Genomic DNA, 12,892 nt, shown 5'->3' on the forward strand with positions numbered 1-12,892 from the left:
TGATTATAAGGGTGAACAAAAATATAATTCTAAATGTAAAAATACCTATAATGGTCACAGGGTCCTTTTTCGGTGTATTACATCACATACATTCTGTAAACACTGAAGTAAGCAGAGATGGCGCCTATATTCTAATAAGTGAACATAACATATGTAATAATAATGTTGCCAACAGTGGCAGAAACGTTGTACTACTTTGTAAAGTAATGTGAAGGTCTTTGTTTGAGAAGATGAACAGGGATATAAATGTAAATATCTCCAGTTCATAGATTCTTTTGTAGTTGTCTTTATGTAAAGGAATATGTGAACACTGGAGATACATTTACTTTTACATTTCTATCTTTGTTCTTCTTTAGAGTCTTTTGTTTTGTCTTCTGTTACTAGATCTGCGCTTCTCAACCAGGGGGTAATTACCACCTTAGGAGTAGAATTATATCTTATGAGGGTAAAAACTAAAGAGTTAAAATGCGTTTTGGTCGCGAAACTAAATTAGTCTTAAAAGATCATCACTATTATCAGTGTTTTGTAAGACTGTAACACTGGTTAATAAGTTTCCAATAACTACTTTCTCCCCCCCCCCCCCCCCAAATGCTAGCATTAATCTGTGGCAAAAATGTGGTGGAGTTTATAGCTTGTGAAACGCATGTATGAACATCTTCCTCACACACTCCAACCACTACAAACATACTTTGTATTGTACATCCATGGCAATGAAATTGCGACGCATAGAAATAAATCACATATCTGAGTTGTAGGTAGTTCCTGTAGTACTCCATAAACTGCTTCATTATTCATTTCACAATAAATAAAGTAACTAACAGCACAACACAGCAGTAATTTTGTAATGGGTACTACACTGTTGTAGGGTCTGCACAGTATTATTAATATCACTGTTATTATTATTATTATTACTAGTATCATTATTATTACTACTGCTACAACTAATGCTGCTAGCAGAGGTCAAATAACACACTGACTCCAGAAGTTTTCCAGTTTTTACAACTTCAGAAGTAGGAGATAAAACAATTAAGTGATTTACAAACAGTGGGTAAAGTGAGTTTGTTTGCGAGGCCATCCTCCGCAACAAGTACAGAATTTTTCATTTGTAAATAGAAAACACCTTCTCTTGCTACACTGTATTTTATTCTCCCAGACGCAGTCACCTTTTTTCACTTTAAGGCGATATCTATAATAATACAGATTTATACACTATTGTTTTGGTGTGTATTATTCGTAGCTTATAAAATAGTTCACTTCTCGCTTTTTATGTAAAGCCGGAAGTAAACTGTTTTATCACCTACGAATAATACATACCAAAACAAAGGTGTATAATAACTGTATCATTATATATCCCACTGATGATGCCTTAAAGTGAAAAAAGGCGAAACGCGTCCAGGAGAATAAAGTTCAGTGTAGCAAGGGAAGGCGTTTTTTATTTACAAAACTAAAGTGGATTTAGTACATGCTTTTTAACCTGGTTAAATTTACGTAACGGTAGAGGTTGTGGGTGAAGGACTTGTCGGTAGGGAAAGGACTGAATCAGAGGAAGAATGTTTTTAACGTGTGTCCATCCTCAAAGAAGTTAGCAAGCTTTCTTTACTGACAGGGAGTCGTAGGTACCACTCACAGTAAGAATTGTTTCATCATTCTATAAAAATGTTGTTAGAAATCAACTGTGCCAATTGTGCCATTGACTCGTTAGTTGGCGGTTTAGTAAACCAGTTATAACACTAAATATTATTTATCTTTTGCGTTTTAAAAATAAAAGCCTTCAAAGAAAATTCTAAAGATTAACTGGGCTCTGATGTTGATGATGTGGAAGGGGGTACTAGCTCATATCAGACTGCACTGACGGGCAGTGGTCACAGGATGGGAAACACTTTGCTAGACAGTGGCGAAAGTCACAACACGTACACGACTTATTAACTGTCATAAAGTCATCTGGTTGAGGAGGTTTAACTAAACCTGGGAAATGCGTAGCGCAATTGAAAATTGTGACTGCTAACAGTAAACTTGTAGTTTCAGTCCATGTGACTAACACTCACGGTTAAGCCCAATTTCATTTAAGTGGCTATTAGTGCTTGTACTTTTTGTGGTACAGTCTTTCTTCTGAACAGATGCTATGACCCGCCAAACATGAAACTTTTTTAAGTTCCTACGAGCAGACGTTAGAGTTCGTAGATATTAACATACTACGTTCGTTATACTTCCCGAGATTTTTATAAGACGTGGTCTTCATTTTATGCTTTTTCTGCTAATTTTCACTATCATGACTACAACTACTTTAACTGGTGAAACGGATAAAAATTTTCTAGAGCAGAATTGAATCTAAACGATCAACTCCACTCCTGTTGCAAAAGTATGCAAAAATGGTGGATACTATTCGGTAGTGAACTGAATTTATTGAACATTATTCACCAGAAAACGAGCACAGTTCGGATGATACACTACAAAACTGTTCTTTCCTTATAATTACTGATTCTGGCTGTCCTGGATTACCGATCATGCCGACATTTCCCTGTGCTTCATTGCTTACTTTTTCGACCACGAAGACTGTATGAAGTACAACGCTTTCTGCCACCAGAATGCAGAATGAAGAGTAGAGGAATTCGTTTATCTAATGATGTGTACACAGATATCACCACTTCCCACACTATATTATTCATATGCTACTTGAGATATTCAGTCCAGATATGCGTGCCTGTGCATACGAAATGAACACAATCGAAATGTATTTCTTTTTCTTTCACGTGGGTAACCACAGCAGTGAACTTGTTACTTGTCACTGTCATCTTTCCCTCCTTGGCAGCTACGCTATTATCATACGTACGTATGTAGAATCAGTGACAGTGTGTAAGCAGATTCAAAATATTGACGCTAATTGTATGCACGACCGGTAGCGATGTACCTTGATACAGTAATGGTCTTCTCACAGATTGTTAGTACGGTGTTATGCGTTCAATGGGTTCATTTTTGTTTCAGTAAACAAAATATAGTGTGTACTGATGTGAGGATACAGGGCTAATTTCAACATCAGTTAGGCCAGCAACGACATATGGCATGTGTCCGCCTCAACATATTCAAGTCAAGTATAGTGTAACACAGACAATGTTTGTACAGATTATGTTAAATTCCGTTTTGAATCCAACAAATGTCTGTGTTGTCGTTTCTGTGTTTCATGAGCGGCGCAGCAGCTAAGCGGCTGCGAAAGGAATCATCCACCTTGGCCGGAATCTTCCACCTCGACCGGACGCAGAAATCGGGGAGCCGACGGCCGTGCGCAAGAGAAAGACGCACAAGCTTCCCTTAGAGGCTGTGGCCTACGTTTTAACAATGAAATTATGTTTCATAAACGAAAATGTGATGTTATAACTTCAGTCCTCTGCCAGAGTTCGATGTTAGCTGTTCTGGAAGAGACACGCTTGATGGCAGATGTACATTGAAACACTTACGTAGCAGTCATCTGTGTATGATTTGTGTTCATCTGTATATGGTTTATGTCTTCCAAAATGAAAAATGTTAAAGAATTAATTATTTTGAAAATTTATGACTCTACTTTACGTCTATTGACATGTGTGTGAAAGTCAGGAAAAGCGGTGATTTTTTCTGAAGGAAAACTTACGACGCAAAAAGAAAGTGGTGATTAACTTATTGGTTATGAACTGCAGATTAAAACTGAAGAAACTACAAAAAGGAGGGAATTTAAGGAGATGGGATCTGGATAAACTGAAAGAACCAGAGGTTATAGGGGGTTTCAGAGGGAACATTAGGGAACGATTGACAAGAATAGGGGAAAGGAATACTACAGACAAAGAATGGGAGGCTTTCAGAGATGAAATAGTGAATGTAGCAGAGGATCGAGTAGGTAAAAAGCCGAAGGCTAATAGAAATGCTTGGGTAACACAAAAGATATTAAATTTAATTGATGAAAGGAGAAAATATAAAAATCCAATAAACGAAGCAGTCGAGAGGGAATACAAATGTCTAAAACATGAGATCTACTGGAAGCGCAAAATGGATAAGCCGGAATGGCTAGAGGACAAAAGTAAGGATGAGGAAGCATATATTACTAGGAGTAAGACAGATACGGCCTACAGGAAAATTAAAGAGACCTTTGGAGAAAAGAGAACCACCTGCATGAAATATCAAGAGCTCAGGTGGAAAACCAGTCCTAAGCGAACAAGGAAAAGCAGAAAAGTGGAAGAAGCATACAGAGGGGCTATACAATGGAGATGTACTTGCGGGCAAGTGAAGTGAAAGAGGACGCAGATTAAGATGAGAAGGGAGATATGATACTGCGTGAAGAATCTGATAAAGTACTGAGAAACTAAAGTCGTAACAAGGCCCAGCAGTAGACAACATTCCGTTGGAGCCACTGATAGCCTTGCTAGAACCAGCTATGACAAAACTCTTCCACCTGGTGAACAATATGTCTGAGACAGGCGAAATACTCTCGACTTTAAGAAGAATATAATCATCCCAATTCCAAAGAAAACAGGTTCTGACAGGTGTGAAAATTGCCAAACTAGCAGTTAATAAGTCATGGCTGCAAGATACTAAAACAGAATAATGGAAAAACTGGTAGAAGATCAGTTTGGGTTCCGGAATAATGTAGGAACATGCGAGGTAATACTGACCCTACCACTTCTCATCGAAGATAGGTTAAGGAAAGGCAAACCTACGTTTATAGCATTTGTAGACTTAGAGAAAGATTATGACAATGTTGACTGGAATACTCTCCTTCAAATTCCGAAGGTGGCAAGGGTGAAATATGGGATGCGAAAGGCTGTTTACAATTTGTTCAGAAACCAGATGGCAGTTATAAGAGTCGAGGGGCACGAACGGGAGCAGTGGTAAAGAAGGGAGTGAGACAGGGTAGTAGCCTATCCCCGTTGTTATTCAGTCTGTATACTGAGGAAGCAGTAAAGGGAACAAAAGAAAAATTTGGAGTAGGAATTAAATTCCAGGGAGAAGAAATAAAAAAAATTGAGGTTTGTCGATGACTTTGTAATTCTGTCAGAGACAGAAAAGGACTTGGAAGAACAATTGAACGGAACGGACAGTTTCTTGAAAAGTGGATATAAGATGAACATCAACAAAAGCAAATCAAGGATATTGGAATGTAGTCGGATTAAATCAGGTGATGCTGAAGGAATTAGATTAGGAAATGAGACACTTAAAGTAGTAAATGAGTTTTGCTACTTGGGAAGCAAAGTAACTGATAGTGGTCGAAGTAGGGGGATATAAAATGTAGACTGGCAATGCCAAGGAAAGCTTTTCTGAAGAAGATAAGTTTGTTAACATCGAATATATAAGCGTCAGGAAGTCCTTCCTGAAAGTATTTGTATGAAGCGTAGCCATGAATGAAAGTGAAATGTGGACGATAAGCAGTTTAGACAAGAAGAGAATAGAAGCTTTTGAAACGCGGTGCTACAGAGGAATGCTGAAGACTAGATGGGTAGATCATGTAACTAATGAGGAGGTACTGAATAGATTTGGGGAGAAGAGAACTTTGTGGTATAACCTGACCAAAAGAAGAGATCGGTTGGTAGGACATATTCTGAGGCATCAAGGGATCACCAGTTTAGTAATGGATGGAAGAGTTGGGGGTAAAAATCATAGAGGGAGGTGAAGATATGAATAGAGTAAGCAGATTCAGAGGGGTGTAGGTTGCAGTAGGTACTGGGAGATGAAGAAGCTTGCACAGGATAGAGTAGCACGGAGAGCTTCATCAAACCAGTACTTGGATTGAAGACCACAACAACATCGAGTTTACGACGATTCTCAAAGGATAGTGATCTGACAGGGTTTATCAGTAAAACATGATCAGTTTCATTATTTAAAAGGCGTGTAACTTGAACATTAATCACATATTTAATACTTTCCTGCATTTGAGGATTTTGAAACGTTTGCCAGAGATAATTGTGCTTACGGATCTTGGCGTTGACAGTCATCCTTAGTACGCATAGTAACGGATAAGCGAATAGAAAGTTTCACTGACCTTCAAAGTAGTCACCAGCATTGTGTGTAACCCGTTGCCAGCGATGTGGTAGTCGTAGGACACTCTTAGCAGTGCCAGTTGTGTTGACAGTTCGGGCGGCGCGGTCTATTGCCCGACGAATTTGTAGCAGTTCTGAGGCGAATGCCGTGAAGTGTTTCCTTCAGTTTAGAAATCGAGTTGAATTTACGAGGGCTTAAGTGAGGGGAGTGCAGCAGGTGGTATAGCACTTAGCAGCCCCATCAGTCAAACAAATCAGCAACAGCTTGCACTGTACGTGCTTGAGTATTGTCCTGCAAAATGATGGTCAGGTCCTGCAGAAAGTGTCATCACTTCTGTCTCTACGCTGTTCATTTTTGGAACACAACCTACGACCAGCTTAGAGACAGAAGTGATGACACTTTCTGCAGGACCTGACCATCATTTTGCAGGACAATGCTCAAGCACGTACAGTGCAAGCTGTTACTGATTTGTTTGACTGATGGGGCTGCTAAGTGCTATACCACCTACTGCACTCCCCTCACTTAAGCCCTCGTAAATTCAACTCGATTTCTAAACTGAAGGAACACTTCATGTCATTCGTTTCAGAACTGCTACAAATTCGTCGGGCAATAGACCGCGGCGCTCGAACTGTCAACATAATTGGCAATGCTAAGAGTATCCTACGACTTCCACATCGCTGGCAGTGGGTTATACACAATGCTGGTGACTACTTTGAAGGTCAGTGAAACTTTGAAACACGAATCTATTTTGTACGAGCTGTAAATAAATAGTTTCCACTCTCGTACAAGGGCTATGCTGAAAACGTATGGATTAATTCAACGGTAGTATTTGCAACTGCGTAATGGCCCGTCATCGAAAGCGGACTTCCAGTTCCCCGAAGTCGCTTATCTATTTGTTGATTGTCGCGTAAGTGGGAACATCGTCAGATGGTGGCAATCCATACTTACGCTGAAAATGACGTTCTACCCGTCCAACAGACTTCAGCTCCGCGAGAGAAAGCACACACAATACCTTATGCAGTGGAATCCACATGGCTACTGACCCGCGTTTACGTGAACAAAAGAGTTACGCGATGTGCACTGTTTGCCGATGATGCTGTAGTCTACAGGAAAGTAGTATCACACGAAAGTTATGAACAAATCAATGAGGATTTGCAGAAAATAAATGCGTGGTATAATGACTGGCAGCTATCTCTCAATCTTAGTAAGTGTAACCTACTGCGAATAACAAGGCGAAAATCCCCATTAACGTACGAGTACAAAATAAATGCCCAGTCTTTGGAAGCGGTAACATCCGTCAAGTATCTGGGTGTGACTATTTGAAATGATCTCAAATGGAATGATCAGATTACAGAAGTAACAGGCAAGGCGAACTCTAGATTGCGGTTTATTGGTAGAATCCTGAAGCGATGCAGTCCTTCAACAAAGGAAATTGCTTACAATACGTTAGTTCGTCCAGTATTATTGTTCGTCTGTAGGGGACCCTTACCAGCTGGGTCTGATTCAATAGATTGAGAAGGTCCAAAGAAGAGCGGCAAGATTCGTGACTGGTACATTTAGCCATCGCGTTACAAATCTCATAGAAAGTTTGAAGTGGAGATAGACGACGCGCTAAACGGAAGGGACTGCTCACTAAATTCCGAAATCTGATCCTCGCCGAGGATGTAGAGCACGTGTAATTACCACCAACTTTCAAATCCCACAATTATCACCATTCAAAGATAAGGGAAATTAGAGCTCGTACTGATGCGTTCAGACATTCGTTTTTCACTCGCGCGATCCGCGAGTGGAACAGTGGGGCGAAATATGACTTTGGCGCGAATTGTGCCCTCCGCCACATACCGCTTGGTGACTAGCGGAGTATATATGTAGATATGTACTACCAACCGCCGCAAGCAAAGAAAGAAAACATTCTGAGTTACAATACTTGTAGAAGCAAACCGCCAATAAATATCTCAGTTACATGTCAAGTTATTACATTTTACATTCCTGTTTGTTTATGTGGTGTCACCGCCAGACACCACACTTGCTAGGTGGTAGCCTTTAAATCGGCCGCGGTCCGTTAGTGTACGTCGGACCCGTGTGTCGCCACTGTCAGTGATTGCAGACCGAGCGCCGCCACACGGCAGGTCTAGAGAGGTTTCCTAGCACTCGCCCCAGTTGTACAGCCGACTTTGCTAGCGATGGTTCACTGACAGATTACGCTCTCATTTGCCGAGACAATAGTTAGCATAGCCTTCAGCTACGTCATTTGCTACGACCTAGCAAGGCGCCATTATCAATTGCTATTTATCTTGTGATGCATGTACCGTCAGACCGATATTCACCAATTATGGATTAAAGTTAAGTATTCCAACAGCTACGTACTTTATTTACTAGACTCAATTCCTTTAGCTGTTCCAGACCTCACGCCAGCCGGCGTGAGCTTAAACGCGTGCCTTTCGGCTTCACCTCCTAGTGGCTTGGCTGTCTCGCCAACTCACAACAGTTTAACCTGAACACCCTGTGTTTATAGTTTTCCACGTCGCAAATAATTATCTGCGATCGAATCCGTAACAACGCTTTCCTAACTTTGGCAATCAACACAAAGATCGCATCCCACAGTGAGCGAAAGACGTCACGTGACCAATTTCCGATTTCAGGCGAATGGAGGGACGTTATGCGAACGGTTTTTATTTCAGCCCCAACGCCAGCCGTAAACTGCGGTGTTTCATCATTTTAGTCGTCGTAGCCGGCCGAAGTGGCCGCGCGGTTCTGGCGCTGCAGTCTGGAACCGCGTGACCGCTACGTCGCAGGTTCGAATCCTGCCTCGGGTATGGATGTGTGTGATGTCCTTAGGTTAGTTAGGTTTAACTAGTTCTAAGTTCTAGGGGACTAATGACCTCAGCAGTTGAGTCCCATAGTGCTCAGAGTCATTTTTTTAGTCGTCGTAATCTGACCAGTGATTAAGATCCTAGATTTGAGTGAGGTAGAAACTGTATTAGTGATGCCATCGCGAAAGAGGGTTACCGCGGTCTTCCAAAAATGAGTTCATGGTAGCATCACGTCGGTTCATTCAAATAGGCCCGCACGTGTCACCTAAGCTCGTGCTCCATCTCTAACGACCTCGAAGTCGAGCAGACGGTGGAGTTTTAACTTTCCACTTTTCCTCGCAAGCTGCGTATAAAAAGCGGGATAGGTAGACGCTGGGGGTCAGACCGGAGATTCTCGTTCCGCGCGATAATAACGTTAATCTCGCGCTCATTTCGCTTGCATGTTTGCGGCGGGGGAATCCCGCGCGGGCTTTTTTCCTGCCGAGCACGGCCTGCTAATGGAGCCGGTCTGTGTTTCCGCTGGCCATGTGCTCGCACGGCCGGCCAGGGGAGGGGGCCACGAGCCCTCCAGTCGCATGCCACGCGCGCGGCTCAACGACTTCGCGTGCGAGGTCGGCGGCGCGAATTAAATGCGACGGTGCACGTTCTGCTCAACACAAGCCGACCATAACAGCTATCTACATTACCGATGCCCTTCCAAGACATAAGATCTGCGAACATGTGTCCTATTGTAAGTAGGCTGTTTAGGTTTTTAGTTGGTAACGCCACGTAGCGCTCTGTATGAAAATCACAGTGCAGTCTTTGGCTGGTTTCTGATGTGTTGGTAAATGTGCCAACACCTTGTAGATAGAGGAGGCCTTTATGCACGCTATCTAACGCAGACGGGCGTGACTTCTGGAACAGGATAAGTAGTGAAAGCTAATAAGAAAAGTATGCAGCTCCTCGAATACTTATCTTTTATTTCCTTCATGTGAGTACAGCATTTTGGATGAGACATTTCATACGATAACTATCAAACTATGTAAGGCTAATGGCGCCTTGCTAGGTCGTAGCCATGCACTTAGCTGAAGGTTATTCTAACTGTCTCTCGGCAAATGAGAGAAAGGTTCGTAAGTGTAGTCGCTAGCAAAGTCGTCGTACAACTGGGGCGAGTGCTATCCCGTATCTCGAGACCTGCCTTGTGGTGGCGCTCGGTCTGCGATCACACAGTGGCGACACGCGTGTCCGACATGTACTAAATGGACCGCGGCCGATTTAAGCTACCACCTAGCAAGTGTGGTGTCTGGCGGTGACAGTTTCCATTGTTGGAGTTTGCCATTGTAGTGTTGGGCAGCTGGCTGTTAACAGCGCGTAGCGTTGCGCAGTTGGAGGTGAGCCGCCAGCAGTGGTGGATGTGGGGAGAGAGATGGCGGAGTTTTGAGAGCGGATGATCTGGACGTGTGTCCATCAGAGACAGTTAATTTGTAAGACTGGATGCATGAACTGATATATATATATATATATATATATATATATATATATATATATATATATGATGACTTTAGAACACTATTAAGGTAAATACATTGTTTGTTCTCTATCAAAATCTTTCAATTGCTAACTATGCCTATCAGTAGTTAGTGCCTTCAGTAGTTAGAATCTTTTATTTAGCTGGCAGTATTGGCGCTCGCTGTTTTGCAGTAGTTCGAGTAACGAAGATTTTTGCGAGGTAAGTGATTCATGAGGAGTATAGGTTATTGTTAGTAAGGGCCATTCTTTTGTAGGGATTATTGAGAGTCAGATTGCGTTGCGCTAAAAATATTGTGTGTCAGTTTAGTGATGATCGGAATAAGTAAAGAGAGAAATCTCTGAGTACGTTCAGTTTTGCTCAGCTGTTTGAAAATCAAATAATGTAAGGGGTTTACGAGCACAGTAATTCATTAATTTTTCTAAGGGGGCGTTACACTATTTAACACAGTTAAGGGTGTGTCAGAATCTTCAGTGATTTATTCTTGAAATAAAATGTTACAAAACTGCATATGAGCTTGCCACTAAAATCCTTCGTTAGGGACGCATGAAATGATTCGTCAATCCGGACACAAAAATATATTTACCAAATACATTTACACGTGTGAAAGGGTTTACTATCTGTGGCACAAAAATGACACATTTAACAAACAAATTTACGTTTGATACTAAAATGTAGACTTTCACGGCCGGAAATATCATGCCCATTATAATTATTCGGGCTGTTATGCCGTGGTCGGTTGACGAATTCTGTGTCAATTCCCAACGTTTCGTCTCCGACTGCGGGAGACATCTCCAAGGGGGTCCGTAGCACGATGGAAGGTTCAACGCACCCACTGGCTCGCTACTGACTGCCGCTAAATTCCGTGTCCGCGCGCTCCCACGCCGCGGCGTGACGTCACGTGTTTTGAAAACGTCTCCTCGAAACGAATATTGTGGTTCCCTGGGGAGCACAAGGGAAATTGTAGAAGAGGAGAAACGGAACGATCAGCTGTTGCGGAGCATGCTTTCCAGCCAGGGAACCACAATATTCGTTTCGAGGAGGCGCAAGTACTAGCGGCCACAAGCGGATATTACGAAAGGCTCTACAGGGAGGCAATCGAAATCGCTAAACACCCAAATAACTTCAACCGAAAGGAGGAGGCCGTGAAATTAAACGGTATATGGATGCCGGTGTTAAAGAAGATGTGTACCACCCGTCCACTACTGGGTGATGGCAACGGCGATCGACGGCGACGGACAGCGGCCAATTCCACTGACGTTTTCAAAACACGTGACGTCACGTCGCGGCGTGGGAGCGCGCGGACACGGAATTTAGCGGCAGTCAGTAGCGAGCCAGTGGGTGTGTTGGACCTTCCATCGAGCTACGGACCCCCTTGAAGATGTCTCCCGCAGTCGGAGACGAAACGTTGGGAATCGACACAGAATTCATCAACTGACCACGGCATAACAGCCCGGATAATTATAATGGACAAATTTACGTTTATAGAAATTGCTCGCTTCCGTTCATCCCCTGAACCAGCGTTCCATGTATATCTGTACATTATGGAAAAGTCCTCGTGGTCCGAATTTGGACAAATCCATTTTGGATACATTTCCTCAGACCATTAGGTACGGGAGTTGAATACTCCAACGATTTCAAATATCCCCAGAGGTTAAATTCTATTGAATGAATTTTATCATTTTGCGAGAACTGAGGGTGATCTGTTTAATTGTTAAAAACCAGTCAACAGCCAAACTCGCATATTTTTTTAAAAAAACTTTAAGACAACCTGTTTCAACAGGCTATATTGTCATCTTCAGGTCTTAAAATCTTTTACTGTAAAACATGTTCGTTTTACGCTGACCTCACACACAAGGTGTCAAGTGGATAAAAATAGCACATTATAAAAAGCCTGTCATCACTAAAATATTTAAAAACATAAAGCAACTTGTGCAACAGGCTATGTCCATATACCTATTGATCACAGTTGCTTGTTGCATCATCCAAACACGGTACACAATAACACAACTATTTATATGTGTTGGACATAAAAAATGTTCAAATGTGTGTGAAGTCTTGTGGGACTTAACTGCTAAGGTCATCAGTCCCTAAGCTTACACACTACTTAACCTAAATTATCCTAAGGACAAACACACACTCACCCATGCCCGAGGGAGGACTCGAACCTCCGCCGGGATCAGCCGCACAGTCTATGACTGCAGCGCCTTAAGACCGCTTGGCTAATCCCGCGCGGCGTGCTGGATATATTCTAAACCAATATGAATATTATCTACATAAATATAGCACAAAAAATGTTTGAGAAAAAAGTCAAGCGTTTTGTGAAATGATTTGTCTAAAATTAACAAATAAAATAGAGTAGAGAAACTTTTGAAGCAAATCATTTCATAAAACATTTGACTGTTTCTTTTATTTTCAGATGTTATTAAAAAATCATGATCTTATTGATACCTCATTAGCCTTTCTAGCGTCTTTTGTTCTCTAAGTATCCTAAATTTAGTACCTGATTCGAAGGAGGTCTTTTTAACAGTTAAATATCACACCATTGTATCTTTTTATGCAAAACTAGCTA

Source organism: Schistocerca americana, chromosome 6, assembly GCF_021461395.2.
Source record: "Schistocerca americana isolate TAMUIC-IGC-003095 chromosome 6, iqSchAmer2.1, whole genome shotgun sequence".
Classification (NCBI taxonomy): Eukaryota; Metazoa; Arthropoda; class Insecta; order Orthoptera; family Acrididae; genus Schistocerca; species Schistocerca americana.